Source organism: Leuresthes tenuis, unplaced genomic scaffold, assembly GCF_036924035.1.
Source record: "Leuresthes tenuis unplaced genomic scaffold, fLeuTen1.0.hap1 SCAF_11, whole genome shotgun sequence".
In the NCBI taxonomy this organism is placed as follows: domain Eukaryota; kingdom Metazoa; phylum Chordata; class Actinopteri; order Atheriniformes; family Atherinopsidae; genus Leuresthes; species Leuresthes tenuis.
This window is the reverse complement of record NW_027325365.1, coordinates 25675328-25699744: the sequence shown is the minus strand read 5'-3', so window position 1 is coordinate 25699744 and position 24417 is coordinate 25675328. Positions and strand designations below refer to the sequence as shown.

General features: G+C 41.9%; 22 non-coding genes across 22 annotated transcripts; all 22 read right to left on the bottom strand.

The window, feature by feature from the left end:
* Window positions 1–73: 73 nt before the first annotated feature.
* On the bottom strand, window positions 74–155 carry trnal-uaa (transfer RNA leucine (anticodon UAA)). Its single transcript has one exon. It is a non-coding gene; the product is annotated as a tRNA-Leu (tRNA).
* Window positions 156–1887: 1732 nt separating this feature from the next.
* trnal-uag (transfer RNA leucine (anticodon UAG)) lies at window positions 1888–1969 on the bottom strand. The gene has a single exon. It is a non-coding gene; the product is annotated as a tRNA-Leu (tRNA).
* Window positions 1970–2233: 264 nt separating this feature from the next.
* Window positions 2234–2315, bottom strand: trnal-uag (transfer RNA leucine (anticodon UAG)). Its single transcript has one exon. It is a non-coding gene; the product is annotated as a tRNA-Leu (tRNA).
* Window positions 2316–3738: 1423 nt separating this feature from the next.
* trnal-uaa (transfer RNA leucine (anticodon UAA)) lies at window positions 3739–3820 on the bottom strand. The gene has a single exon. It is a non-coding gene; the product is annotated as a tRNA-Leu (tRNA).
* A 1054-nt stretch (window positions 3821–4874) lies between these two features.
* trnal-uaa (transfer RNA leucine (anticodon UAA)) lies at window positions 4875–4956 on the bottom strand. The gene has a single exon. It is a non-coding gene; the product is annotated as a tRNA-Leu (tRNA).
* A 1732-nt stretch (window positions 4957–6688) lies between these two features.
* trnal-uag (transfer RNA leucine (anticodon UAG)) lies at window positions 6689–6770 on the bottom strand. Its single transcript has one exon. It is a non-coding gene; the product is annotated as a tRNA-Leu (tRNA).
* Window positions 6771–7034: 264 nt separating this feature from the next.
* trnal-uag (transfer RNA leucine (anticodon UAG)) lies at window positions 7035–7116 on the bottom strand. The gene has a single exon. It is a non-coding gene; the product is annotated as a tRNA-Leu (tRNA).
* A 1354-nt stretch (window positions 7117–8470) lies between these two features.
* trnal-uag (transfer RNA leucine (anticodon UAG)) lies at window positions 8471–8552 on the bottom strand. Its single transcript has one exon. It is a non-coding gene; the product is annotated as a tRNA-Leu (tRNA).
* A 264-nt stretch (window positions 8553–8816) lies between these two features.
* Window positions 8817–8898, bottom strand: trnal-uag (transfer RNA leucine (anticodon UAG)). The gene has a single exon. It is a non-coding gene; the product is annotated as a tRNA-Leu (tRNA).
* A 1355-nt stretch (window positions 8899–10253) lies between these two features.
* On the bottom strand, window positions 10254–10335 carry trnal-uag (transfer RNA leucine (anticodon UAG)). The gene has a single exon. It is a non-coding gene; the product is annotated as a tRNA-Leu (tRNA).
* Window positions 10336–10599: 264 nt separating this feature from the next.
* trnal-uag (transfer RNA leucine (anticodon UAG)) lies at window positions 10600–10681 on the bottom strand. Its single transcript has one exon. It is a non-coding gene; the product is annotated as a tRNA-Leu (tRNA).
* A 1022-nt stretch (window positions 10682–11703) lies between these two features.
* Window positions 11704–11785, bottom strand: trnal-uag (transfer RNA leucine (anticodon UAG)). The gene has a single exon. It is a non-coding gene; the product is annotated as a tRNA-Leu (tRNA).
* A 1734-nt stretch (window positions 11786–13519) lies between these two features.
* Window positions 13520–13601, bottom strand: trnal-uag (transfer RNA leucine (anticodon UAG)). Its single transcript has one exon. It is a non-coding gene; the product is annotated as a tRNA-Leu (tRNA).
* A 264-nt stretch (window positions 13602–13865) lies between these two features.
* trnal-uag (transfer RNA leucine (anticodon UAG)) lies at window positions 13866–13947 on the bottom strand. The gene has a single exon. It is a non-coding gene; the product is annotated as a tRNA-Leu (tRNA).
* Window positions 13948–14969: 1022 nt separating this feature from the next.
* Window positions 14970–15051, bottom strand: trnal-uag (transfer RNA leucine (anticodon UAG)). Its single transcript has one exon. It is a non-coding gene; the product is annotated as a tRNA-Leu (tRNA).
* A 1734-nt stretch (window positions 15052–16785) lies between these two features.
* On the bottom strand, window positions 16786–16867 carry trnal-uag (transfer RNA leucine (anticodon UAG)). Its single transcript has one exon. It is a non-coding gene; the product is annotated as a tRNA-Leu (tRNA).
* A 264-nt stretch (window positions 16868–17131) lies between these two features.
* On the bottom strand, window positions 17132–17213 carry trnal-uag (transfer RNA leucine (anticodon UAG)). The gene has a single exon. It is a non-coding gene; the product is annotated as a tRNA-Leu (tRNA).
* Window positions 17214–18235: 1022 nt separating this feature from the next.
* trnal-uag (transfer RNA leucine (anticodon UAG)) lies at window positions 18236–18317 on the bottom strand. Its single transcript has one exon. It is a non-coding gene; the product is annotated as a tRNA-Leu (tRNA).
* Window positions 18318–19717: 1400 nt separating this feature from the next.
* On the bottom strand, window positions 19718–19799 carry trnal-uag (transfer RNA leucine (anticodon UAG)). Its single transcript has one exon. It is a non-coding gene; the product is annotated as a tRNA-Leu (tRNA).
* Window positions 19800–20730: 931 nt separating this feature from the next.
* trnal-uag (transfer RNA leucine (anticodon UAG)) lies at window positions 20731–20812 on the bottom strand. The gene has a single exon. It is a non-coding gene; the product is annotated as a tRNA-Leu (tRNA).
* Window positions 20813–21872: 1060 nt separating this feature from the next.
* On the bottom strand, window positions 21873–21954 carry trnal-uag (transfer RNA leucine (anticodon UAG)). Its single transcript has one exon. It is a non-coding gene; the product is annotated as a tRNA-Leu (tRNA).
* A 1872-nt stretch (window positions 21955–23826) lies between these two features.
* Window positions 23827–23908, bottom strand: trnal-uaa (transfer RNA leucine (anticodon UAA)). Its single transcript has one exon. It is a non-coding gene; the product is annotated as a tRNA-Leu (tRNA).
* Between the last annotated feature and the right edge of the window lie 509 nt (window positions 23909–24417).

The following is a 24417-nucleotide window of genomic DNA, read 5'->3' as shown; positions in this document are numbered from 1 at the left end:
ACATTTGATCTCTTTCTTGAAATCAGACTTGTACTTTTGATGGTGAAAGTGCCACCAAATAGAGCATTCACAATGGCAGTGGTGGGATTTGAACCCACGCCTCCACAGAGACTGGAGCTTAAATCCAGCGCCTTCGACCACTCGGCCACACTACCAAAGACAGCTGCCAGTCAACTACAGGTCCACCGACCTCCGGGTTATGGGCCCAGCAAGCTTCCACTGCGCCACTCTGCTTTTGCATTTTTTTCCTTGGGCTGAGATAGCAAATGGTGTTAGGAGGTACATTTGAAGATTGCAAGCACAGCAGCCCAAGCGCTGTGAAACTCAGCTTCCATGTATCTTGATTAGGGTTTTGGAAAACTAAGAACCTCCAAGTTACAATCACAACATTAGCAGTCACTGCAGTACTTTGAATGGGGTCTTGAGGCCTGTTTCAGTTCAGTCACGTCACACCACTATGTTAACAGGTCACTCTCATTAGTACATATACAGAGGCTTAAAATCTGCAACTTCAAATGACTTTGGTCTCTATGGCTACGATCCCCAACATTACATCTCCACTGTGGTGATTTTCTTATTATTCATTGCATTGAGGGATTAAAGAGTGTAATATTAATGGTTTGGACTCTGAGTCATAGTGTATGAATGTTAGACCTACTGACTGACAATGCATAGCATCTGGGTGACCTCAGCCACATCCTTAACCTGCATTTCCAAAACCTGAAGAGTAATGGCCACAAATAAAAATAAGCCTTGAAAAAGGACAACTACATGTGTAAGATTTCCTCTAAGTTCCATCAACTTAAAGGTAACATTTTTTTTTTTTTTCTAGAAAGCAGACTTGTACTTTTGATGGTGAAACTGCCACAAAATAGAGCATTCACAATGGCAGGATTTAATCACTTTACACCACTATGTTAACAGGTCACTCTCATTAGTAGATATACAGAGGCTTAAAACCTGCAAATTCAAATGACTTTGGTCTCTATGGCTACGATCCCCAACATTACATGTCCACTGCAAGGCGCACAAAGAACAAACTGGGATTCATGTTTGCACCTTAGCAGAGAATGAAGGTACACTTGGGTTATCCAAAGGACAACTACATGTGTAAGATTTCCATCAACTTCAAGGTAACATTTGATCTCTTTCTTGAAATCAGACTTGTACTTTTGATGGTGAAAGTGCCACCAAAGAGAGCATTCACAATGGCAGGATTTAATCACTTTACACCACTATGTTAACAGTTCACCCTCATTAGTAGATATACAGAGGTTTAAAACCTGCAACTTCAAATGACTTTGGTCTCTATGGCTACGATCCCCAACATTACCTGTCCACTGCAAGGCGCAAAAAGAACGAACTGGGATTCATGTTTGCACCTTAGCAGAGAATGAAGGTACACTTGACATTTGGGTTATCTCCCCAAAGGACAACTACATCTGTAAGATTTCTTCAGAGTTCCATCAACTTCAAGGTAACATTTGTTCTCTTTCTTGAAATCAGACTTGTACTTTTGATGGTGAAAGTGCCACCAAATAGAACATTCACAATGGCAGGATTTAATCACTTTACACCACTATGTTAACAGTTCACCCTCATTAGTAGATATACAGAGGTTTAAAACCTGCAACTTCAAATGACTTTGGTCTCTATGGCTACGATCCCCAACATTACCTGTCCACTGCAAGGCGCAAAGAGAACGAACTGGGATTCATGTTTGCACCTTAGCAGAGAATGAAGGTACACTTGACATTTGGGTTATCTCCCCAAAGGACAACTACATGTGTAAGATTTCCATCAATTTCAAGGTAACATTTGTTCTCTTTCTTGAAATCAGACTTGTACTTTTGATTGTGAAAGTGCCACCAAATAGAACATTCACAATGGCAGTGGTGGGATTTGAACCCACGCCTCCACAGAGACTGGAGCCTAAATCCAGCGCCTTCGACCACTCGGCCACACTACCAAAGACAGGTGCCAGTCAACTACAGGTCTCTATGGCTATGATCCCCAACATTACCTGTCCACTGCAAGGCGCAAAGAGAACGAACTGGGATTCATGTTTGCACCTTAGCAGAGAATGAAGGTACACTTGACATTTGGGTTATCTCCCCAAAGGACAACTACATGTGTAAGATTTCCATCAATTTCAAGGTAACATTTGTTCTCTTTCTTGAAATCAGACTTGTACTTTTGATGGTGAAAGTGCCACCAAATAGAACATTCACAATGGCAGTGGTGGGATTTGAACCCACGCCTCCACAGAGACTGGAGCCTAAATCCAGCGCCTTCGACCACTCGGCCACACTACCAAAGACAGGTGCCAGTCAACTACAGGTCCACCGACCTCCGGGTTATGGGCCCAGCAAGCTTCCACTGCGCCACTCTGCTTTTGCATTTTTTTTCCCTTGGGCTGAGATAGCAAATGGTGTTAGGAGGCACATTTGAAGATTGCAAGCACAGCAGCCCAAGCGCTGTGACACTCAGCTTCCATGTATCTTGATTAGGGTTTTGGAAAACTAAGAACCTCCAAGTTACAATCACAACATTAGCAGTCACTGCAGTACTTTGAATGGGGTCTTGAGGCCTGTTTCAGTTCAGTCACGTCACACCACTATGTTAACAGGTCACTCTCATTAGTACATATACAGAGGCTTAAAATCTGCAACTTCAAATGACTTTGGTCTCTATGGCTACGATCCCAAACATTACCTGTCCACTGCAAGGCGCAAAAAGAACGAACTGGGATTCATGTTTGCACCTTAGCAGAGAATGAAGGTACACTTGACATTTGGGTTATCTCCCCAAAGGACAACTACATGTGTAAGATTTCCATCAATTTCAAGGTAACATTTGTTCTCTTTCTTGAAATCAGACTTGTACTTTTGATGGTGAAAGTGCCACCAAATAGAACATTCACAATGGCAGTGGTGGGATTTGAACCCACGCCTCCACAGAGACTGGAGCCTAAATCCAGCGCCTTCGACCAAATTACCAAAAACAGCTGCCAGTCAACCACAGGTCCACCGACCTCTGGGTTATGGGCCCAACATTACGTCTCCACTGGGGTGATTTTCTTATTATTCATTGCATTGGGGCTTTAAAGAGTGTAATATTAGTGGTTTGGACTCTGAGTCATAGTGTATGAATGTTAGACCTACTGACTGACAATGCATAGCATCTGGGTGACCTCAGCCACATCCTTAACCTCCATTTCCAAAACCTGAAGAGTAATGGCCACAAATAAAAATAAGCCTTGGAAAAGATAGCTTGCCAACCAGCCGGCAATGTCACAGTGGTAACATCTATTTTTTTCCATGTCTGTTTCACTGATTATTCTGTGAGCTGAAGGGACTCTTTAGTTGTGTAATATTAATTTATACGCTTCATACAGGACTCTCTGTAGTTCCACATATAAAAATTATTCCTGACCAAAGTCTCCTTTATCTCTGGCAGTAGAAGAAACTGAAATTCTTCAAAATGTCAGTCACAAGTTAGACTTGGCAAAATGAGCTATCTTTCTGTGGTCACGCATTAAGACTGCAAGGCACACCAAGAAAGGTCTGGGATTCATGTTTGCACCTTAGCAGAGAAAGAAAGTACACCTGACATATGGGTTACCTTCCTAAAAGATTTCCTCTAAGTTCCATCAACTTCAAGGTAACATTGGTTTTCTTCTTGAAAACAGACTTGTACTTTTGATGATGGAAGTGCCACCAAATAGAACATTCACAATGGCAGTGGTGGGATTTGAACCCACGCCTCCACAGAGACTGGAGCTTAAATCCAGCGCCTTCGACCACTCGGCCACACTACCAAAGACAGCTGCCAGTCAACTACAGGTCCACCGACCTCCGGGTTATGGGCCCAGCAAGCTTCCACTGCGCCACTCTGCTTTTGCATTTTTTTCCTTGGGCTGAGATAGCAAATGGTGTTAGGAGGTACATTTGAAGATTGCAAGCACAGCAGCCCAAGCGCTGTGAAACTCAGCTTCCATGTATCTTGATTAGGGTTTTGGAAAACTAAGAACCTCCAAGTTACAATCACAACATTAGCAGTCACTGCAGTACTTTGAATGGGGTCTTGAGGCCTGTTTCAGTTCAGTCACGTCACACCACTATGTTAACAGGTCACTCTCATTAGTACATATACAGAGGCTTAAAATCTGCAACTTCAAATGACTTTGGTCTCTATGGCTACGATCCCCAACATTACATCTCCACTGTGGTGATTTTCTTATTATTCATTGCATTGAGGGATTAAAGAGTGTAATATTAATGGTTTGGACTCTGAGTCATAGTGTATGAATGTTAGACCTACTGACTGACAATGCATAGCATCTGGGTGACCTCAGCCACATCCTTAACCTGCATTTCCAAAACCTGAAGAGTAATGGCCACAAATAAAAATAAGCCTTGAAAAAGGACAACTACATGTGTAAGATTTCCTCTAAGTTCCATCAACTTAAAGGTAACATTTTTTTTTTTTTTCTAGAAAGCAGACTTGTACTTTTGATGGTGAAACTGCCACAAAATAGAGCATTCACAATGGCAGGATTTAATCACTTTACACCACTATGTTAACAGGTCACTCTCATTAGTAGATATACAGAGGCTTAAAACCTGCAAATTCAAATGACTTTGGTCTCTATGGCTACGATCCCCAACATTACATGTCCACTGCAAGGCGCACAAAGAACAAACTGGGATTCATGTTTGCACCTTAGCAGAGAATGAAGGTACACTTGGGTTATCCAAAGGACAACTACATGTGTAAGATTTCCATCAACTTCAAGGTAACATTTGATCTCTTTCTTGAAATCAGACTTGTACTTTTGATGGTGAAAGTGCCACCAAATAGAGCATTCACAATGGCAGTGGTGGGATTTGAACCCACGCCTCCACAGAGACTGGAGCTTAAATCCAGCGCCTTCGACCACTCGGCCACACTACCAAAGACAGCTGCCAGTCAACTACAGGTCCACCGACCTCCGGGTTATGGGCCCAGCAAGCTTCCACTGCGCCACTCTGCTTTTGCATTTTTTTCCTTGGGCTGAGATAGCAAATGGTGTTAGGAGGTACATTTGAAGATTGCAAGCACAGCAGCCCAAGCGCTGTGAAACTCAGCTTCCATGTATCTTGATTAGGGTTTTGGAAAACTAAGAACCTCCAAGTTACAATCACAACATTAGCAGTCACTGCAGTACTTTGAATGGGGTCTTGAGGCCTGTTTCAGTTCAGTCACGTCACACCACTATGTTAACAGGTCACTCTCATTAGTACATATACAGAGGCTTAAAATCTGCAACTTCAAATGACTTTGGTCTCTATGGCTACGATCCCCAACATTACATCTCCACTGTGGTGATTTTCTTATTATTCATTGCATTGAGGGATTAAAGAGTGTAATATTAATGGTTTGGACTCTGAGTCATAGTGTATGAATGTTAGACCTACTGACTGACAATGCATAGCATCTGGGTGACCTCAGCCACATCCTTAACCTGCATTTCCAAAACCTGAAGAGTAATGGCCACAAATAAAAATAAGCCTTGAAAAAGGACAACTACATGTGTAAGATTTCCTCTAAGTTCCATCAACTTAAAGGTAACATTTTTTTTTTTTTTCTAGAAAGCAGACTTGTACTTTTGATGGTGAAACTGCCACAAAATAGAGCATTCACAATGGCAGGATTTAATCACTTTACACCACTATGTTAACAGGTCACTCTCATTAGTAGATATACAGAGGCTTAAAACCTGCAAATTCAAATGACTTTGGTCTCTATGGCTACGATCCCCAACATTACATGTCCACTGCAAGGCGCACAAAGAACAAACTGGGATTCATGTTTGCACCTTAGCAGAGAATGAAGGTACACTTGGGTTATCCAAAGGACAACTACATGTGTAAGATTTCCATCAACTTCAAGGTAACATTTGATCTCTTTCTTGAAATCAGACTTGTACTTTTGATGGTGAAAGTGCCACCAAAGAGAGCATTCACAATGGCAGGATTTAATCACTTTACACCACTATGTTAACAGTTCACCCTCATTAGTAGATATACAGAGGTTTAAAACCTGCAACTTCAAATGACTTTGGTCTCTATGGCTACGATCCCCAACATTACCTGTCCACTGCAAGGCGCAAAAAGAACGAACTGGGATTCATGTTTGCACCTTAGCAGAGAATGAAGGTACACTTGACATTTGGGTTATCTCCCCAAAGGACAACTACATCTGTAAGATTTCTTCAGAGTTCCATCAACTTCAAGGTAACATTTGTTCTCTTTCTTGAAATCAGACTTGTACTTTTGATGGTGAAAGTGCCACCAAATAGAACATTCACAATGGCAGGATTTAATCACTTTACACCACTATGTTAACAGTTCACCCTCATTAGTAGATATACAGAGGTTTAAAACCTGCAACTTCAAATGACTTTGGTCTCTATGGCTACGATCCCCAACATTACCTGTCCACTGCAAGGCGCAAAGAGAACGAACTGGGATTCATGTTTGCACCTTAGCAGAGAATGAAGGTACACTTGACATTTGGGTTATCTCCCCAAAGGACAACTACATGTGTAAGATTTCCATCAATTTCAAGGTAACATTTGTTCTCTTTCTTGAAATCAGACTTGTACTTTTGATTGTGAAAGTGCCACCAAATAGAACATTCACAATGGCAGTGGTGGGATTTGAACCCACGCCTCCACAGAGACTGGAGCCTAAATCCAGCGCCTTCGACCACTCGGCCACACTACCAAAGACAGGTGCCAGTCAACTACAGGTCTCTATGGCTATGATCCCCAACATTACCTGTCCACTGCAAGGCGCAAAGAGAACGAACTGGGATTCATGTTTGCACCTTAGCAGAGAATGAAGGTACACTTGACATTTGGGTTATCTCCCCAAAGGACAACTACATGTGTAAGATTTCCATCAATTTCAAGGTAACATTTGTTCTCTTTCTTGAAATCAGACTTGTACTTTTGATGGTGAAAGTGCCACCAAATAGAACATTCACAATGGCAGTGGTGGGATTTGAACCCACGCCTCCACAGAGACTGGAGCCTAAATCCAGCGCCTTCGACCACTCGGCCACACTACCAAAGACAGGTGCCAGTCAACTACAGGTCCACCGACCTCCGGGTTATGGGCCCAGCAAGCTTCCACTGCGCCACTCTGCTTTTGCATTTTTTTTCCTTGGGCTGAGATAGCAAATGGTGTTAGGAGGTACATTTGAAGATTGCAAGCATGTATCTTGATTAGGGTTTTGGAAAACTAAGAACCTCCAAGTTACAATCACAACATTAGCAGTCACTGCAGTACTTTGAATGGGGTCTTGAGGCCTGTTTCAGTTCAGTCACGTCACACCACTATGTTAACAGGTCACTCTCATTAGTAGATATACAGAGGCTTAAAACCTGCAAATTCAAATGACTTTGGTCTCTATGGCTACGATCCCCAACATTACATCTCCACTGTGGTGATTTTCTTATTATTCATTGCATTGAGGGATTAAAGAGTGTAATATTAATGGTTTGGAATCTGAGTCATAGTGTATGAATGTTAGACCTACTGACTGACAATGCATAGCATCTGGGTGACCTCAGCCACATCCTTAACCTGCATTTCCAAAACCTGAAGAGTAATGGCCAAAAATAAAAATAAGCCTTGAAAAAGGACAACTACATGTGTAAGATTTCCTCTAAGTTCCATCAACTTAAAGGTAACATTTGTTTTTTTTTTCTAGAAATTAGACTTGTACTTTTGATAGTGAAACTGCCACCAAATAGAACATTCACAATGGCAGGATTTAATCACTTTACACCACTATGTTAACAGGTCACTCTCATTAGTAGATATACAGAGGTTTAAAACCTGCAACTTCAAATGACTTTGGTCTCTATGGCTACGATCCCCAACATTACATGTCCACTGCAAGGTGCACAAAGAATAACTGGGATTCATGTTTGCACCTTAGCAGAGAATGAAGGTACACTTGATATATGGGTTACCTCTCCAAAGGACAACTACATCTGTAAGATTTCTTCAGAGTTCCATCAACTTCAAGGTAACATTTGTTTTTTTTTTCTTGAAAGCAGACTTGTACTTTTGATGGTGAAACTGCCACCAAATAGAGCATTCACAATGGCAGGATTTAATCACTTTACACCACTATGTTAACAGGTCACCCTCATTAGTAGATATACAGAGGCTTAAAACCTGCAACTTCAAATGACTTTGGTCTCTCTGGCTACGATCCCCAACATTACATGTCCACTGCAAGGCGCACAAAGAATGAACTGGGATTCATGTTTGCACCTTAGCAGAGAATGAAGGTACACTTGACATTTGGGTTATCTCCCCAAAGGACAACTACATGTGTAAGATTTCCATCAACTTCAAGGTAACATTTGTTCTCTTTCTTGAAATCAGACTTGTACTTTTGATGGTCACAATGGCAGTGGTGGGATTTGAACCCACGCCTCCACAGAGACTGGAGCCTAAATCCAGCGCCTTCGACCACTCGGCCACACTACCAAAGACAGGTGCCAGTCAACTACAGGTCTCTATGGCTATGATCCCCAACATTACCTGTCCACTGCAAGGCGCAAAGAGAACGAACTGGGATTCATGTTTGCACCTTAGCAGAGAATGAAGGTACACTTGACATTTGGGTTATCTCCCCAAAGGACAACTACATGTGTAAGATTTCCATCAATTTCAAGGTAACATTTGTTCTCTTTCTTGAAATCAGACTTGTACTTTTGATGGTGAAAGTGCCACCAAATAGAACATTCACAATGGCAGTGGTGGGATTTGAACCCACGCCTCCACAGAGACTGGAGCCTAAATCCAGCGCCTTCGACCACTCGGCCACACTACCAAAGACAGGTGCCAGTCAACTACAGGTCCACCGACCTCCGGGTTATGGGCCCAGCAAGCTTCCACTGCGCCACTCTGCTTTTGCATTTTTTTTCCCTTGGGCTGAGATAGCAAATGGTGTTAGGAGGCACATTTGAAGATTGCAAGCATGTATCTTGATTAGGGTTTTGGAAAACTAAGAACCTCCAAGTTACAATCACAACATTAGCAGTCACTGCAGTACTTTGAATGGGGTCTTGAGGCCTGTTTCAGTTCAGTCACGTCACACCACTATGTTAACAGGTCACTCTCATTAGTAGATATACAGAGGCTTAAAACCTGCAAATTCAAATGACTTTGGTCTCTATGGCTACGATCCCCAACATTACATCTCCACTGTGGTGATTTTCTTATTATTCATTGCATTGAGGGATTAAAGAGTGTAATATTAATGGTTTGGAATCTGAGTCATAGTGTATGAATGTTAGACCTACTGACTGACAATGCATAGCATCTGGGTGACCTCAGCCACATCCTTAACCTGCATTTCCAAAACCTGAAGAGTAATGGCCAAAAATAAAAATAAGCCTTGAAAAAGGACAACTACATGTGTAAGATTTCCTCTAAGTTCCATCAACTTAAAGGTAACATTTGTTTTTTTTTTCTAGAAATTAGACTTGTACTTTTGATAGTGAAACTGCCACCAAATAGAACATTCACAATGGCAGGATTTAATCACTTTACACCACTATGTTAACAGGTCACTCTCATTAGTAGATATACAGAGGTTTAAAACCTGCAACTTCAAATGACTTTGGTCTCTATGGCTACGATCCCCAACATTACATGTCCACTGCAAGGTGCACAAAGAATAACTGGGATTCATGTTTGCACCTTAGCAGAGAATGAAGGTACACTTGATATATGGGTTACCTCTCCAAAGGACAACTACATCTGTAAGATTTCTTCAGAGTTCCATCAACTTCAAGGTAACATTTGTTTTTTTTTTCTTGAAAGCAGACTTGTACTTTTGATGGTGAAACTGCCACCAAATAGAGCATTCACAATGGCAGGATTTAATCACTTTACACCACTATGTTAACAGGTCACCCTCATTAGTAGATATACAGAGGCTTAAAACCTGCAACTTCAAATGACTTTGGTCTCTCTGGCTACGATCCCCAACATTACATGTCCACTGCAAGGCGCACAAAGAATGAACTGGGATTCATGTTTGCACCTTAGCAGAGAATGAAGGTACACTTGACATTTGGGTTATCTCCCCAAAGGACAACTACATGTGTAAGATTTCCATCAACTTCAAGGTAACATTTGTTCTCTTTCTTGAAATCAGACTTGTACTTTTGATGGTCACAATGGCAGTGGTGGGATTTGAACCCACGCCTCCACAGAGACTGGAGCCTAAATCCAGCGCCTTCGACCACTCGGCCACACTACCAAAGACAGGTGCCAGTCAACTACAGGTCTCTATGGCTATGATCCCCAACATTACCTGTCCACTGCAAGGCGCAAAGAGAACGAACTGGGATTCATGTTTGCACCTTAGCAGAGAATGAAGGTACACTTGACATTTGGGTTATCTCCCCAAAGGACAACTACATGTGTAAGATTTCCATCAATTTCAAGGTAACATTTGTTCTCTTTCTTGAAATCAGACTTGTACTTTTGATGGTGAAAGTGCCACCAAATAGAACATTCACAATGGCAGTGGTGGGATTTGAACCCACGCCTCCACAGAGACTGGAGCCTAAATCCAGCGCCTTCGACCACTCGGCCACACTACCAAAGACAGGTGCCAGTCAACTACAGGTCCACCGACCTCCGGGTTATGGGCCCAGCAAGCTTCCACTGCGCCACTCTGCTTTTGCATTTTTTTTCCTTGGGCTGAGATAGCAAATGGTGTTAGGAGGTACATTTGAAGATTGCAAGCATGTATCTTGATTAGGGTTTTGGAAAACTAAGAACCTCCAAGTTACAATCACAACATTAGCAGTCACTGCAGTACTTTGAATGGGGTCTTGAGGCCTGTTTCAGTTCAGTCACGTCACACCACTATGTTAACAGGTCACTCTCATTAGTAGATATACAGAGGCTTAAAACCTGCAAATTCAAATGACTTTGGTCTCTATGGCTACGATCCCCAACATTACATCTCCACTGTGGTGATTTTCTTATTATTCATTGCATTGAGGGATTAAAGAGTGTAATATTAATGGTTTGGAATCTGAGTCATAGTGTATGAATGTTAGACCTACTGACTGACAATGCATAGCATCTGGGTGACCTCAGCCACATCCTTAACCTGCATTTCCAAAACCTGAAGAGTAATGGCCAAAAATAAAAATAAGCCTTGAAAAAGGACAACTACATGTGTAAGATTTCCTCTAAGTTCCATCAACTTAAAGGTAACATTTGTTTTTTTTTTCTAGAAATTAGACTTGTACTTTTGATGGTGAAACTGCCACCAAATAGAACATTCACAATGGCAGGATTTAATCACTTTACACCACTATGTTAACAGGTCACTCTCATTAGTAGATATACAGAGGCTTAAAACCTGCAAATTCAAATGACTTTGGTCTCTATGGCTACGATCCCCAACATTACATGTCCACTGCAAGGCGCACAAAGAACGAACTGGGATTCATGTTTGCACCTTAGCAGAGAATGAAGGTACACTTGGGTTATCCAAAGGACAACTACATGTGTAAGATTTCCATCAACTTCAAGGTAACATTTGATCTCTTTCTTGAAATCAGACTTGTACTTTTGATGGTGAAAGTGCCACCAAAGAGAACATTCACAATGGCAGTGGTGGGATTTGAACCCACGCCTCCACAGAGACTGGAGCCTAAATCCAGCGCCTTCGACCACTCGGCCACACTACCAAAGACAGCTGCCAGTCAACTACAGGTCCACCGACCTCCGGGTTATGGGCCCAGCAAGCTTCCACTGCGCCACTCTGCTTTTGCATTTTTTTTCCCTTGGGCTGAGATAGCAAATGGTGTTAGGAGGCACATTTGAAGATTGCAAGCACAGCAGCCCAAGCGCTGTGACACTCAGCTTCCATGTATCTTGATTAGGGTTTTGGAAAACTAAGAACCTCCAAGTTACAATCACAACATTAGCAGTCACTGCAGTACTTTGAATGGGGTCTTGAGGCCTGTTTCAGTTCAGTCACGTCACACCACTATGTTAACAGGTCACTCTCATTAGTACATATACAGAGGCTTAAAATCTGCAACTTCAAATGACTTTGGTCTCTATGGCTACGATCCCCAACATTACATCTCCACTGTGGTGATTTTCTTATTATTCATTGCATTGAGGGATTAAAGAGTGTAATATTAATGGTTTGGACTCTGAGTCATAGTGTATGAATGTTAGACCTACTGACTGACAATGCATAGCATCTGGGTGACCTCAGCCACATCCTTAACCTGCATTTCCAAAACCTGAAGAGTAATGGCCACAAATAAAAATAAGCCTTGAAAAAGGACAACTACATGTGTAAGATTTCCTCTAAGTTCCATCAACTTAAAGGTAACATTTTTTTTTTTTTTCTAGAAAGCAGACTTGTACTTTTGATGGTGAAACTGCCACAAAATAGAGCATTCACAATGGCAGGATTTAATCACTTTACACCACTATGTTAACAGGTCACTCTCATTAGTAGATATACAGAGGCTTAAAACCTGCAAATTCAAATGACTTTGGTCTCTATGGCTACGATCCCCAACATTACATGTCCACTGCAAGGCGCACAAAGAACAAACTGGGATTCATGTTTGCACCTTAGCAGAGAATGAAGGTACACTTGGGTTATCCAAAGGACAACTACATGTGTAAGATTTCCATCAACTTCAAGGTAACATTTGATCTCTTTCTTGAAATCAGACTTGTACTTTTGATGGTGAAAGTGCCACCAAAGAGAGCATTCACAATGGCAGGATTTAATCACTTTACACCACTATGTTAACAGTTCACCCTCATTAGTAGATATACAGAGGTTTAAAACCTGCAACTTCAAATGACTTTGGTCTCTATGGCTACGATCCCCAACATTACCTGTCCACTGCAAGGCGCAAAAAGAACGAACTGGGATTCATGTTTGCACCTTAGCAGAGAATGAAGGTACACTTGACATTTGGGTTATCTCCCCAAAGGACAACTACATCTGTAAGATTTCTTCAGAGTTCCATCAACTTCAAGGTAACATTTGTTCTCTTTCTTGAAATCAGACTTGTACTTTTGATGGTGAAAGTGCCACCAAATAGAACATTCACAATGGCAGGATTTAATCACTTTACACCACTATGTTAACAGTTCACCCTCATTAGTAGATATACAGAGGTTTAAAACCTGCAACTTCAAATGACTTTGGTCTCTATGGCTACGATCCCCAACATTACCTGTCCACTGCAAGGCGCAAAGAGAACGAACTGGGATTCATGTTTGCACCTTAGCAGAGAATGAAGGTACACTTGACATTTGGGTTATCTCCCCAAAGGACAACTACATGTGTAAGATTTCCATCAATTTCAAGGTAACATTTGTTCTCTTTCTTGAAATCAGACTTGTACTTTTGATTGTGAAAGTGCCACCAAATAGAACATTCACAATGGCAGTGGTGGGATTTGAACCCACGCCTCCACAGAGACTGGAGCCTAAATCCAGCGCCTTCGACCACTCGGCCACACTACCAAAGACAGGTGCCAGTCAACTACAGGTCTCTATGGCTATGATCCCCAACATTACCTGTCCACTGCAAGGCGCAAAGAGAACGAACTGGGATTCATGTTTGCACCTTAGCAGAGAATGAAGGTACACTTGACATTTGGGTTATCTCCCCAAAGGACAACTACATGTGTAAGATTTCCATCAATTTCAAGGTAACATTTGTTCTCTTTCTTGAAATCAGACTTGTACTTTTGATGGTGAAAGTGCCACCAAATAGAACATTCACAATGGCAGTGGTGGGATTTGAACCCACGCCTCCACAGAGACTGGAGCCTAAATCCAGCGCCTTCGACCACTCGGCCACACTACCAAAGACAGGTGCCAGTCAACTACAGGTCCACCGACCTCCGGGTTATGGGCCCAGCAAGCTTCCACTGCGCCACTCTGCTTTTGCATTTTTTTTCCTTGGGCTGAGATAGCAAATGGTGTTAGGAGGTACATTTGAAGATTGCAAGCATGTATCTTGATTAGGGTTTTGGAAAACTAAGAACCTCCAAGTTACAATCACAACATTAGCAGTCACTGCAGTACTTTGAATGGGGTCTTGAGGCCTGTTTCAGTTCAGTCACGTCACACCACTATGTTAACAGGTCACTCTCATTAGTAGATATACAGAGGCTTAAAACCTGCAAATTCAAATGACTTTGGTCTCTATGGCTACGATCCCCAACATTACATCTCCACTGTGGTGATTTTCTTATTATTCATTGCATTGAGGGATTAAAGAGTGTAATATTAATGGTTTGGAATCTGAGTCATAGTGTATGAATGTTAGACCTACTGACTGACAATGCATAGCATCTGGGTGACCTCAGCCACATCCTTAACCTGCATTTCCAAAACCTGAAGAGTAATGGCCAAAAATAAAAATAAGCCTTGAAAAAGGACAACTACATGTGTAAGATTTCCTCTAAGTTCCATCAACTTAAAGGTAACATTTGTTTTTTTTTTCTAGAAATTAGACTTGTACTTTTGATGGTGAAACTGCCACCAAATAGAACATTCACAATGGCAGGATTTAATCACTTTACACCACTATGTTAACAGGTCACTCTCATTAGTAGATATACAGAGGCTTAAAACCTGCAAATTCAAATGACTTTGGTCTCTATGGCTACGATCCCCAACATTACATGTCCACTGCAAGGCGCACAAAGAACGAACTGGGATTCATGTTTGCACCTTAGCAGAGAATGAAGGTACACTTGGGTTATCCAAAGGACAACTACATGTGTAAGATTTCCATCAACTTCAAGGTAACATTTGATCTCTTTCTTGAAATCAGACTTGTACTTTTGATGGTGAAAGTGCCACCAAAGAGAACATTCACAATGGCAGTGGTGGGATTTGAACCCACGCCTCCACAGAGACTGGAGCCTAAATCCAGCGCCTTCGACCACTCGGCCACACTACCAAAGACAGGTGCCAGTCAACTACAGGTCCACCGACCTCCGGGTTATGGGCCCAGCAAGCTTCCACTGCGCCACTCTGCTTTTGCATTTTTTTTCCCTTGGGCTGAGATAGCAAATGGTGTTAGGAGGCACATTTGAAGATTGCAAGCACAGCAGCCCAAGCGCTGTGACACTCAGCTTCCATGTATCTTGATTAGGGTTTTGGAAAACTAAGAACCTCCAAGTTACAATCACAACATTAGCAGTCACTGCAGTACTTTGAATGGGGTCTTGAGGCCTGTTTCAGTTCAGTCACGTCACACCACTATGTTAACAGGTCACTCTCATTAGTAGATATACAGAGGCTTAAAACCTGCAAATTTAAATGACTTTGGTCTCTATGGCTACGATCCCCAACATTACATCTCCACTGTGGTGATTTTCTTATTATTCATTGCATTGAGGGATTAAAGAGTGTAATATTAATGGTTTGGACTCTGAGTCATAGTGTATGAATGTTAGACCTACTGACTGACAATGCATAGCATCTGGGTGACCTCAGCCACATCCTTAACCTGCATTTCCAAAACCTGAAGAGTAATGGCCACAAATAAAAATAAGCCTTGAAAAAGGACAACTACATGTGTAAGATTTCCTCTAAGTTCCATCAACTTAAAGGTAACATTTTTTTTTTTTTTCTAGAAAGCAGACTTGTACTTTTGATGGTGAAACTGCCACAAAATAGAGCATTCACAATGGCAGGATTTAATCACTTTACACCACTATGTTAACAGGTCACTCTCATTAGTAGATATACAGAGGCTTAAAACCTGCAAATTCAAATGACTTTGGTCTCTATGGCTACGATCCCCAACATTACATGTCCACTGCAAGGCGCACAAAGAACAAACTGGGATTCATGTTTGCACCTTAGCAGAGAATGAAGGTACACTTGGGTTATCCAAAGGACAACTACATGTGTAAGATTTCCATCAACTTCAAGGTAACATTTGATCTCTTTCTTGAAATCAGACTTGTACTTTTGATGGTGAAAGTGCCACCAAAGAGAGCATTCACAATGGCAGGATTTAATCACTTTACACCACTATGTTAACAGTTCACCCTCATTAGTAGATATACAGAGGTTTAAAACCTGCAACTTCAAATGACTTTGGTCTCTATGGCTACGATCCCCAACATTACCTGTCCACTGCAAGGCGCAAAAAGAACGAACTGGGATTCATGTTTGCACCTTAGCAGAGAATGAAGGTACACTTGACATTTGGGTTATCTCCCCAAAGGACAACTACATCTGTAAGATTTCTTCAGAGTTCCATCAACTTCAAGGTAACATTTGTTCTCTTTCTTGAAATCAGACTTGTACTTTTGATGGTGAAAGTGCCACCAAATAGAACATTCACAATGGCAGGATTTAATCACTTTACACCACTATGTTAACAGTTCACCCTCATTAGTAGATATACAGAGGTTTAAAACCTGCAACTTCAAATGACTTTGGTCTCTATGGCTACGATCCCCAACATTACCTGTCCACTGCAAGGCGCAAAGAGAACGAACTGGGATTCATGTTTGCACCTTAGCAGAGAATGAAGGTACACTTGACATTTGGGTTATCTCCCCAAAGGACAACTACATGTGTAAGATTTCCATCAATTTCAAGGTAACATTTGTTCTCTTTCTTGAAATCAGACTTGTACTTTTGATTGTGAAAGTGCCACCAAATAGAACATTCACAATGGCAGTGGTGGGATTTGAACCCACGCCTCCACAGAGACTGGAGCCTAAATCCAGCGCCTTCGACCACTCGGCCACACTACCAAAGACAGGTGCCAGTCAACTACAGGTCTCTATGGCTATGATCCCCAACATTACCTGTCCACTGCAAGGCGCAAAGAGAACGAACTGGGATTCATGTTTGCACCTTAGCAGAGAATGAAGGTACACTTGACATTTGGGTTATCTCCCCAAAGGACAACTACATGTGTAAGATTTCCATCAATTTCAAGGTAACATTTGTTCTCTTTCTTGAAATCAGACTTGTACTTTTGATGGTGAAAGTGCCACCAAATAGAACATTCACAATGGCAGTGGTGGGATTTGAACCCACGCCTCCACAGAGACTGGAGCCTAAATCCAGCGCCTTCGACCACTCGGCCACACTACCAAAGACAGGTGCCAGTCAACTACAGGTCCACCGACCTCCGGGTTATGGGCCCAGCAAGCTTCCACTGCGCCACTCTGCTTTTGCATTTTTTTTCCTTGGGCTGAGATAGCAAATGGTGTTAGGAGGTACATTTGAAGATTGCAAGCATGTATCTTGATTAGGGTTTTGGAAAACTAAGAACCTCCAAGTTACAATCACAACATTAGCAGTCACTGCAGTACTTTGAATGGGGTCTTGAGGCCTGTTTCAGTTCAGTCACGTCACACCACTATGTTAACAGGTCACTCTCATTAGTAGATATACAGAGGCTTAAAACCTGCAAATTCAAATGACTTTGGTCTCTATGGCTACGATCCCCAACATTACATCTCCACTGTGGTGATTTTCTTATTATTCATTGCATTGAGGGATTAAAGAGTGTAATATTAATGGTTTGGAATCTGAGTCATAGTGTATGAATGTTAGACCTACTGACTGACAATGCATAGCATCTGGGTGACCTCAGCCACATCCTTAACCTGCATTTCCAAAACCTGAAGAGTAATGGCCAAAAATAAAAATAAGCCTTGAAAAAGGACAACTACATGTGTAAGATTTCCTCTAAGTTCCATCAACTTAAAGGTAACATTTGTTTTTTTTTTCTAGAAATTAGACTTGTACTTTTGATGGTGAAACTGCCACCAAATAGAACATTCACAATGGCAGGATTTAATCACTTTACACCACTATGTTAACAGGTCACTCTCATTAGTAGATATACAGAGGCTTAAAACCTGCAAATTCAAATGACTTTGGTCTCTATGGCTACGATCCCCAACATTACATGTCCACTGCAAGGCGCACAAAGAACGAACTGGGATTCATGTTTGCACCTTAGCAGAGAATGAAGGTACACTTGGGTTATCCAAAGGACAACTACATGTGTAAGATTTCCATCAACTTCAAGGTAACATTTGATCTCTTTCTTGAAATCAGACTTGTACTTTTGATGGTGAAAGTGCCACCAAAGAGAACATTCACAATGGCAGTGGTGGGATTTGAACCCACGCCTCCACAGAGACTGGAGCCTAAATCCAGCGCCTTCGACCACTCGGCCACACTACCAAAGACAGGTGCCAGTCAACTACAGGTCCACCGACCTCCGGGTTATGGGCCCAGCAAGCTTCCACTGCGCCACTCTGCTTTTGCATTTTTTTTCCCTTGGGCTGAGATAGCAAATGGTGTTAGGAGGCACATTTGAAGATTGCAAGCACAGCAGCCCAAGCGCTGTGACACTCAGCTTCCATGTATCTTGATTAGGGTTTTGGAAAACTAAGAACCTCCAAGTTACAATCACAACATTAGCAGTCACTGCAGTACTTTGAATGGGGTCTTGAGGCCTGTTTCAGTTCAGTCACGTCACACCACTATGTTAACAGGTCACTCTCATTAGTAGATATACAGAGGCTTAAAACCTGCAAATTTAAATGACTTTGGTCTCTATGGCTACGATCCCCAACATTACATCTCCACTGTGGTGATTTTCTTATTATTCATTGCATTGAGGGATTAAAGAGTGTAATATTAATGGTTTGGACTCTGAGTCATAGTGTATGAATGTTAGACCTACTGACTGACAATGCATAGCATCTGGGTGACCTCAGCCACATCCTTAACCTGCATTTCCAAAACCTGAAGAGTAATGGCCACAAATAAAAATAAGCCTTGAAAAAGGACAACTACATGTGTAAGATTTCCTCTAAGTTCCATCAACTTAAAGGTAACATTTTTTTTTTTTTTCTAGAAAGCAGACTTGTACTTTTGATGGTGAAACTGCCACAAAATAGAGCATTCACAATGGCAGGATTTAATCACTTTACACCACTATGTTAACAGGTCACTCTCATTAGTAGATATACAGAGGCTTAAAACCTGCAAATTCAAATGACTTTGGTCTCTATGGCTACGATCCCCAACATTACATGTCCACTGCAAGGCGCACAAAGAACAAACTGGGATTCATGTTTGCACCTTAGCAGAGAATGAAGGTACACTTGGGTTATCCAAAGGACAACTACATGTGTAAGATTTCCATCAACTTCAAGGTAACATTTGATCTCTTTCTTGAAATCAGACTTGTACTTTTGATGGTGAAAGTGCCACCAAAGAGAGCATTCACAATGGCAGGATTTAATCACTTTACACCACTATGTTAACAGTTCACCCTCATTAGTAGATATACAGAGGTTTAAAACCTGCAACTTCAAATGACTTTGGTCTCTATGGCTACGATCCCCAACATTACCTGTCCACTGCAAGGCGCAAAAAGAACGAACTGGGATTCATGTTTGCACCTTAGCAGAGAATGAAGGTACACTTGACATTTGGGTTATCTCCCCAAAGGACAACTACATCTGTAAGATTTCTTCAGAGTTCCATCACCTTCAAGGTAACATTTGTTCTCTTTCTTGAAATCAGACTTGTACTTTTGATGGTGAAAGTGCCACCAAATAGAACATTCACAATGGCAGTGGTGGGATTTGAACCCACGCCTCCACAGAGACTGGAGCCTAAATCCAGCGCCTTCGACCACTCGGCCACACTACCAAAGACAGGTGCCAGTCAACTACAGGTCCACCGACCTCCGGGTTATGGGCCCAGCAAGCTTCCACTGCGCCACTCTGCTTTTGCATTTTTTTTCCCTTGGGCTGAGATAGCAAATGGTGTTAGGAGGCACATTTGAAGATTGCAAGCACAGCAGCCCAAGCGCTGTGACACTCAGCTTCCATGTATCTTGATTAGGGTTTTGGAAAACTAAGAACCTCCAAGTTACAATCACAACATTAGCAGTCACTGCAGTACTTTGAATGGGGTCTTGAGGCCTGTTTCAGTTCAGTCACGTCACACCACTATGTTAACAGGTCACTCTCATTAGTACATATACAGAGGCTTAAAATCTGCAACTTCAAATGACTTTGGTCTCTATGGCTACGATCCCCAACATTACATGTCCACTGCAAGGCGCACAAAGAATAAACTGGGATTCATGTTTGCACCTTAGCAGAGAATGAAGGTACACTTGATATATGGGTTACCTCTCCAAAGGACAACTACATCTGTAAGATTTCTTCAGAGTTCCATCAACTTCAAGGTAACATTTGTTTTTTTTTCTTGAAAGCAGACTTGTACTTTTGATGGTGAAACTGCCACCAAATAGAGCATTCACAATGGCAGGATTTAATCACTTTACACCACTATGTTAACAGGTCACCCTCATTAGTAGATATACAGAGGCTTAAAACCTGCAACTTCAAATGACTTTGGTCTCTCTGGCTACGATCCCCAACATTACATGTCCACTGCAAGGCGCACAAAGAATGAACTGGGATTCATGTTTGCACCTTAGCAGAGAATGAAGGTACACTTGACATTTGGGTTATCTCCCCAAAGGACAAATACATGTGTAAGATTTCCATCAACTTCAAGGTAACATTTGTTCTCTTTCTTGAAATCAGACTTGTACTTTTGATGGTCACAATGGCAGTGGTGGGATTTCAACCCACGCCTCCACAGAGACTGGAGCCTAAATCCAGCGCCTTCGACCACTCGGCCACACTACCAAAGACAGCTGCCAGTCAACTACAGGTCCACCGACCCCCGGGTTATGGGCCCAGCAAGCTTCCACTGCGCCACTCTGCTTTTGCATTTTTTTTTCCTTGGGCTGAAATAGCAAATGGTGTTAGGAGGTACATTTGAAGATTGCAAGCACAGCAGCCCAAGCGCTGTGGCACTCAGCTTCCATGTATCTTGATTAGGGTTTTGGAAAACTAAGAACCTCCAAGTTACAATCACAACATTAGCAGTCACTGCAGTACTTTGAATGGGGTCTTGAGGCCTGTTTCAGTTCAGTCACGTCACACCACTATGTTAACAGGTCACTCTCATTAGTAGATATACAGAGGCTTAAAACCTGCAAATTTAAATGACTTTGGTCTCTATGGCTACGATCCCCAACATTACATCTCCACTGTGGTGATTTTCTTATTATTCATTGCATTGAGGGATTAAAGAGTGTAATATTAATGGTTTGGACTCTGAGTCATAGTGTATGAATGTTAGACCTACTGACTGACAATGCATAGCATCTGGGTGACCTCAGCCACATCCTTAACCTGCATTTCCAAAACCTGAAGAGTAATGGCCACAAATAAAAATAAGCCTTGAAAAAGGACAACTACATGTGTAAGATTTCCTCTAAGTTCCATCAACTTAAAGGTAACATTTGTTTTTTTTTTCTAGAAAGCAGACTTGTACTTTTGATGGTGAAACTGCCATCAAATAGAACATTCACAATGGCAGGATTTAATCACTTTACACCACTATGTTAACAGGTCACCCTCATTAGTAGATATACAGAGGTTTAAAACCTGCAACTTCAAATGACTTTGGTCTCTATGGCTACGATCCCCAACATTACATGTCCACTGCAAGGCGCACAAAGAACGAACTGGGATTCATGTTTGCACCTTAGCAGAGAATGAAGGTACACTTGGGTTATCTCCCCAAACGACAACTACATGTGTAAGATTTCCATCAACTTCAAGGTAACATTTGATCTCTTTCTTGAAATCAGACTTGTACTTTTGATGGTAAAAGTGCCACCAAATAGAGCATTCACAATGGCAGTGGTGGGATTGGAATCCACGCCTCCACAGACACTGGAGCCTAAATCCAGCGCCTTCGACCACTCGGCCACACTACCAAAGACAGCTGCCAGTCAACTACAGGTCCACCGACCTCCGGGTTATGGGCCCAGCAAGCTTCCACTGCGCCACTCTGCTTTTGCATTTTTTTTCCTTGGGCTGAGATAGCAAATGGTGTTAGGAGGTACATTTGAAGATTGCAAGCACAGCAGCCCAAGCGCTGTGACACTCAGCTTCCATGTATCTTGATTAGGGTTTTGGAAAACTAAGAACCTCCAAGTTACAATCACAACATTAGCAGTCACTGCAGTACTTTGAATGGGGTCTTGAGGCCTGTTTCAGTTCAGTCACGTCACACCACTATGTTAACAGGTCACTCTCATTAGTACATATACAGAGGCTTAAAATCTGCAACTTCAAATGACTTTGGTCTCTATGGCTACGATCCCCAACATTACATCTCCACTGTGGTGATTTTCTTATCATTCATTGCATTGAGGTATTAAAGAGTGTAATATTAATGGTTTGGACTCTGAGTCATAGTGTATAAATGTTAGACCTACTGACTGACAATGCATAGCATCTGGGTGACCTCAGCCACATCCTTAACCTGCATTTCCAAAACCTGAAGAGTAATGGCCACAAATAAAAATAAGCCTTGAAAAAGGACAACTACATGTGTAAGATTTCCTCTAAGTTCCATCAACTTAAAGGTAACATTTGTTTTTTTTTTCTAGAAAGCAGACTTGTACTTTTGATGGTGAAACTGCCATCAAATAGAACATTCACAATGGCAGGATTTAATCACTTTACACCACTATGTTAACAGGTCACCCTCATTAGTAGATATACAGAGGTTTAAAACCTGCAACTTCAAATGACTTTGGTCTCTATGGCTACGATCCCCAACATTACATGTCCACTGCAAGGCGCACAAAGAACGAACTGGGATTCATGTTTGCACCTTAGCAGAGAATGAAGGTACACTTGGGTTATCTCCCCAAAGGACAACTACATGTGTAAGATTTCCATCAATTTCAAGGTAACATTTGTTCTCTTTCTTGAAATCAGACTTGTACTTTTGATGGTGAAAGTGCCACCAAATAGAACATTCACAATGGCAGTGGTGGGATTTGAACCCACGCCTCCACAGAGACTGGAGCCTAAATCCAGCGCCTTCGACCAAATTACCAAAAACAGCTGCCAGTCAACCACAGGTCCACCGACCTCTGGGTTATGGGCCCAACATTACGTCTCCACTGGGGTGATTTTCTTATTATTCATTGCATTGGGGCTTTAAAGAGTGTAATATTAGTGGTTTGGACTCTGAGTCATAGTGTATGAATGTTAGACCTACTGACTGACAATGCATAGCATCTGGGTGACCTCAGCCACATCCTTAACCTCCATTTCCAAAACCTGAAGAGTAATGGCCACAAATAAAAATAAGCCTTGGAAAAGATAGCTTGCCAACCAGCCGGCAATGTCACAGTGGTAACATCTATTTTTTTCCATGTCTGTTTCACTGATTATTCTGTGAGCTGAAGGGACTCTTTAGTTGTGTAATATTAATTTATACGCTTCATACAGGACTCTCTGTAGTTCCACATATAAAAATTATTCCTGACCAAAGTCTCCTTTATCTCTGGCAGTAGAAGAAACTGAAATTCTTCAAAATGTCAGTCACAAGTTAGACTTGGCAAAATGAGCTATCTTTCTGTGGTCACGCATTAAGACTGCAAGGCACACCAAGAAAGGTCTGGGATTCATGTTTGCACCTTAGCAGAGAAAGAAAGTACACCTGACATATGGGTTACCTTCCTAAAAGATTTCCTCTAAGTTCCATCAACTTCAAGGTAACATTGGTTTTCTTCTTGAAAACAGACTTGTACTTTTGATGATGGAAGTGCCACCAAATAGAACATTCACAATGGCAGTGGTGGGATTTGAACCCACGCCTCCACAGAGACTGGAGCTTAAATCCAGCGCCTTCGACCACTCGGCCACACTACCAAAGACAGCTGCCAGTCAACTACAGGTCCACCGACCTCCGGGTTATGGGCCCAGCAAGCTTCCACTGCGCCACTCTGCTTTTGCATTTTTTTCCTTGGGCTGATATAGCAAATGGTGTTAGGAGGTACATTTGAATATTGCAAGCACAGCAGCCCAAGCGCTGTGAAACTCAGCTTCCATGTATCTTGATTAGGGTTTTGGAAAACTAAGAACCTCCAAGTTACAATCACAACATTAGCAGTCACTGCAGTACTTTGAATGGGGTCTTGAGGCCTGTTTCAGTTCAGTCACGTCACACCACTATGTTAACAGGTCACTCTCATTAGTACATATACAGAGGCTTAAAATCTGCAACTTCAAATGACTTTGGTCTCTATGGCTACGATCCCCAACATTACATCTCCACTGTGGTGATTTTCTTATTATTCATTGCATTGAGGGATTAAAGAGTGTAATATTAATGGTTTGGACTCTGAGTCATAGTGTATGAATGTTAGACCTACTGACTG